The sequence below is a fragment of the Adiantum capillus-veneris genome, chromosome 28 (assembly GCF_014529385.1).
Source record: "Adiantum capillus-veneris isolate H3 chromosome 28, ASM1452938v2, whole genome shotgun sequence".
In the NCBI taxonomy this organism is placed as follows: Eukaryota; Viridiplantae; Streptophyta; class Polypodiopsida; order Polypodiales; family Pteridaceae; genus Adiantum; species Adiantum capillus-veneris.
The window spans coordinates 47,117,419-47,123,624 of NC_140958.1; positions in this window are offsets into that span (position 1 = coordinate 47,117,419).

Consider the following 6,206-nt stretch of genomic DNA (forward strand, 5'->3'; position numbering starts at 1 on the left):
ACTATAACTTTACTTGACATTGTAAAGTATTGTACATGGATGGAAATCTCAAGTACATGCATCATTTTCATTTTTCATGGATGAAATCTCAAGTGAATATAACATTTGATTATTGTTTAGTTTATGCTCAACGAGAATCTAGAGTGCTCTTATGCTTTGTGTGTTGTCTAACTTATTTGACTACCTTGGCCATAGAATCTTGATTCTACTCTAGATTTGTGATAAATCTTACCAAAATTTAATCAATGTCTAGGTTGGACAAGTGGTGGGGCTTCAAACATTACTGTCTTAAACAAGTGGAGTTATCTTACTTGAATAAGTGGTGGCCTTTGAATCCAAATCTAAGCCAAATCTCTAATTGTTTTCTTGTAGTCTAGGTTGGACATTTGGTGGACCTTGTATCCATGTTTCCTCAACAAGGGTGGCTTTTAGTTTTCACTTTAAGTACTCATCTTTAATAAAGTGTAGGATGGAAAATGTTGAGTTAGTAGATTGTATTTTAGACAAGTGGTGTTTGGTGTACGAATGCTGAAAATGGTTGCAAGGATTCTAACAACGACTTTACCTTAAATAAATTTCTTACTAGGAGTTCTACATATAAATATGGTGAATAAAATTCTAGTGGTTTTGAGATACCATTTGTGTGTGTGTTTTCTTAGATTCACAAACTGGATGCTCCTATGGTTCAGTCAACAACTATAGAATCCATAGATTCTATGGTTTCTAAAGTGCCCAAGATGGATGATATTTCTATACTAGAGTCTAGTGTTGTGCAACTTGAGCAAGCTTCCAATAATGAGAACCAAGAAATCGATGCTTCAAAAATGCAACATACATCAAAAGAGACTGAAAAGTCCACTCACGAGCTATTGCCAATTGGTACTACGTCATGTAGCGTAGATGTTGAGAAATCCATGCTTACAATTATATTGGATTTAAATGGTCTATTGTTGAAACGTTCCCCTCAACCATCCTCACACCACAACTCAGTGCAAATGGATTCAAAAAGATATATTATACTCAGGCCAGGTTGCATCCAATTCTTGAAGACTATTTTACAGAGGTTTAATGTTGCAATTTGGTCGACAGCTACTAGGAATAATGTGTATCAAATCCTTGCAGCACTAAACAACTTAGCTGAGGATACATTGCCTTTCTTTGCAATTTGGTCGCAAGATGTTTGCTACACCGCTCAAACTCAAAAATTGTTTAGACCCGACAATCCAAACGTTGAGGCAATGTTCAAGCCTCTAGCCAAAATTGCCATGGGGTTTGAATGTGATCCACAAAGAACAGTGCTTATTGATGACTCTCCTTACAAGGGATGTATTTCACCAGCAAACAATTGCATTTTTCCACCACAATTTGATGCTGAGAAGATGGTTGACAATATGCTCTTGGAGGAGCTACTGCCATACTTGATTCAGCTTGATGAGAGAAGGGATGTGCGTGATTTAATTGCTTCTAATCGTTATGGACAACCTATAGTGACAAATGATAGTGAATACAAACAAATCATGGAGTATTGGAAGCAGAAAAATGATGTTTGGTCAGCTAAGGTGTTCTTTACAAGAAGAATACCACCTGCAAAAGGTGACAGAGATGAAACTATCATTGAAATGCAAGTGACACAAGCCACCGCAATGAAATGAGAAGAGCCCAAATACAAGAGATCTTGCAAAGGAGCGTACACCCATTGAAAGCATGAAGGCGTCACAATTGACCACTTTAGCTAGGCAATTGGGTTGTAACACAAAAGGAGTTTTGAAGGCAACCACAGCAAAGGCTTATATAAATAAGGTGAAAGCTGAGAACAATCTTCTAAGGCTGGATAGAAAGCAACCCTAAGGTACTAGTGACATGTCATATATTCTTGATACACATACTTGAACACTCATGTGCATGGTATCTAACAAATCTTTCTTTTTATTCCTTCTGCAGGATCTTACAAAGGATACTACTAGATGGAGCTCAATCAATAGAGATTTTGATATTTTTGCTCAAAATAATGAAGCAGTCACCTACATTTTTTGTTTATCAATTTCTTGAGAGACTTTCTTTTAGTTTGTAATCATCAAATGAAATGAAAAGTATCCTTCTTATAAGATTGCTGATCTTTTTCTTGTTCAAAACTTTCAATTGTGATTTATAGTTTTGTTAGCATGAGATTGTGCTTTTTTAGTTTGAAAAAAACTGTCAAAGATCCAAGTCTTTTTGGCTTTACTTAAGTTATTAATTGTGAAAGATCCAAGTCTTTTTGCTTTACTTAAGTTATTGATTGTCTATGTAATAGTCCTTAAAACAATATCGGATGGCTTTCTTGCTCCCATGTCTCACATTGGTCTTTAGGTAAGACAAGTGGTGACCTTGAAAGTATGGTCTCATATCTCGATCAAGTGAAGAGACATGAAGCTTAAATATCACTACTATGTATCTAGTGTTAAACTCCATCAAGACAAAGATACTAGAGTGCCAAATTGCAGTCTAGTTTAAGTGAAAATCCATTTGAGCTAAGGTAAAACTTATAGTGCCTCATTTTTCTAGGATTCTACCCCATCAAGGAAGTTAGAATCTAGCACAAACCAATTAAGACTCTTTTGGAGCCTAGATAGGACAATTCGTGGAACTTAAGAGACTTATTATTGAGTTAGAGTCTAGTTTAGATAAGCAAAAGATCTTCAAACCAGCACTTGACTTTCTTACTATTCAATATTCAAAGTCCCTTGAGGCTAACAAATTACATACCTACTTGTAACCTAACTAATGAGTAATTATATAGATCTAAGCAAGTATATATAATGAGTCTTCAAACTAATAAACCAAGGGAAGAGAGTAGCAAGGTCCACTACTTGTCCAAGCTCAGCTCTAGACAACATAGAAAGATGCTAGTTCTACTAATTGTCTAATTATAGGCATGGAGAAATGATAGAAGGTTGACCACTTGTCCAACCTATCATCTCTAGTAAGATGGGAGGTTTGGCCTTAAGATTCACCATGTAACCAACCTATACATCATTGTATTATGAAGAGTAAAAAGCAAAGCTCCACCACTTGTCCAAGCTAGTTCTAAAATCCACATGGAGATAAGCAAGCTCCACCATTTGTCAAATCTCTCTTCCATTAAAACATGAAAAAACTCAGCTATGTTGTACAGGGGGGACTTTTTTCCAAGGTCCACCACTTGTCCAAGCTAGGATCCATTAAAACATGGAAATAAACAAAGCTCCACCACTCGTCCAACCTTTAGAGTTGCAAAGTGTATGGGTTGTCTAAACTAGGTATGGGAAAATAATTGAAGGTCCACCACTTGAAACATGGAGCGAAGCAAGCTCCACCATGTCTCCAATATGCTAGACTCCATTGAAACACCCTAAACCCATGATATTTTGTACATAGGGGATGTACATTCAAGATCCACCACTTGTCCAACCTAGTATCCCTAGTAGCTTGATAGCTTTGGTCTCAAGATTCACCACTTGTCCACTCTATGTCATTGTATTAAAAGGATTGGGTGTTAAGGTCCACCACTTGTCCAACCTATAAGGTTATATTTTAAATGGTTTTTTTTCTCACAACTTGAACTACCCATGATATGTTTTACATGGGAGTTTTTTTCAATGTCCACCACTTGTCCAAGCTAACTCTATTGAAACATAGAGAGAACCAAAGATCCACCACTTGTCCAAGCTAAGCTATATTGAAACATGGAGAGAAGGATGCTCCAAGATAGGCTTCATTGAAACATGGAGAGAAGAAAGCTCCACCATGTCTCCAAGCTAGGATCCATTTAAATGCCCTAAACCCATTTTATTTTGTACATGGGGGTTTTATTTCAAGGCCACCACTTGTCTAACCTATTATCCCTAGTAGCACGAGTGGTTTGGTCTCAAGATTCACCACTTGTACACTCTATGTCATTATATTAGAAGAACTATGTATTAAGGTCCACCACTTGTCCAACCTATAAGGTTATATCTTAAATGGTATCCTTTCTCACCACTTGAAATGCCCATGATATGTTTTACATGGGGGTTTCATTCCAAGGTCCACCACTTGTCCAAGCTAACTCTATTCAAACATAGAGAGAAGCAAAGGTCCACCACTTGTCCAAGCTAACTCTATTCAAACATAGAGAGAAGCAAAGGTTCACCACTTGTCAAAGCTAGGCTCCATTGAAGCATGGAGAGAAGTAACCTCCATCATTTTTCCAAGATAGGTGCCATTCAAACATGGAAAGAATCAAGATCTACCATGTCTCCAAGATTTTAGGCTCCATTGAAACACCCTAAAACCATGATATTTTGTACATGGGGTGTTTACATTCAAGGTGTACCACTTCTTTAACGTATTATACCTAGTAGCATGAGTGGTTGGGTCTTAAGATTCACCACTTAACCACTCTATGTCATTATATTAAGAATAACTGGGTGTTAAGGTCCACCACTTGTCCAACCTATAAGGGTATATCTTAAATGGTTACTTCACCACTTGTCAAGGTCCATCACCACTTTTCCAACCTGTAAGGTTATATCTTGAATGATATTTTTCCTCATCACTTGTAATGTCCATGCTATGTTTTACAAAGGGGTTTTGTTCCAAGACCCACCACGTCCAAGCTAACTCTATTGAAACATAGAGAGAAGCAAAGGTCCACCACTTGTCCAAGGTAGGCTCCATTGAAACATGGAGAGAAGGATGATCCACCATTTCTCCAAGATAGGTTCCATTGAAACATTGAGAGAAGCAATCTCCACCATGTCTCCAAGCTAGGCTCCATTGAAATACCCTAAACCCATAATTTTGTACATGAGAGGTTTACATTCAAGGTCCACCACTTGTCCAACCTATTATCCACTTGTACACTCTATGCCATTATATTAAGAAGAACTATGTGTTAAGGTCCACCACTTGTCCAACCTATAAGGTTATATTTTAAATGGTATCCTTTTCACCACTTGAAATGCCCATGATATGTTTTACATGGGGGTTTCATTCCAAGGTCCACCACTTGTCCAAGCTAACTCTATTAAAACATATAGAGAAAGAAAGGTCCACCACTTGTCCAAGCTAGGCTCATTGAAACATGGAGAGAAGGAACCTCCACTGTTTCTCCTAGATAGGCTCCATTGAAACATGGAGAGAAATAAGCTCCACCATGTCTCCAAGTTGCTAGGCTCCATTGAATACCCAATACCCATATTTTGTACATGGGGGTTTACATTCAAGGTTCACCACTTGTCCAACCTATTTCCCTAGTAGGTTTGGTCTCATGATTCACCACTTGTCCACTCTATGTCATTATATTAAGAGGAATTGGGTGTTAAGGTCCACCACTTGTCCAACCTATAATGTTATAGCTTGAATGGTGTTTTTTCTCACCACTTGTAATGTCCATGATATGTTTTACATGGGGGTTTTGTTCCAAGGTCCACCACTTTTCCAGGATAACTCTATTCAAACATAGAGAGAAACAAAGGTCCACCACTTGTCCAAGCTAGGCTCCATTGAAACATGGAGAGAATGATGCTCCACCATTTATCCAAGATAGGCTGCATTGAAACATGGAGAGAAGCAAGCTTTACCATGTTTCCAAGCTAGGCTCCATTGAAACACTCTAGGGGGTTTTATTTCAAGGCCCACCACTTGTTTAACCTATTATCCCTAGTAGCATGAGTGGTTTGGTTTCAAGATTCACCACTTGTACACTCTATGTCATTATATTGTGTTAAGGTCCACCACTTGTCCAACCTATAAGGTTATATCTTAAATGGTATCCTTTCTCGCCACTTGAAATGCCCATGATATGTTTTACATGGGAGTTTCATTCCAAGATCCACCACTTGTCCAAGCTAACCATATTTAAACATAGAGAGAAACAAAGGTCCACGACTTGTCCAAGCTAGGCTCCATTGAAACATGGAGAGAAGGAACCTCCACCATTTCTCCTAGATAGGCTCCATTAAAACATGGAGAGAAGTAAGTTCCACCATGTCTCCTAGATGCTAGGCTCCATTGAAATACGCAAAACCCATGATATTTTGTACATGGGTGATTTACATTCAAGGTCAACCATTTGTCCACCTATTATCCCTAGTAGGTTTGGTCTCACAATTCACCACTTTTCCACTCTATGTCATTATAATAAGAGGAATTGGGTGCTAAGGTCCACCACTTGTCCAGCCTATAAGGTTATACCTTGAATGGTA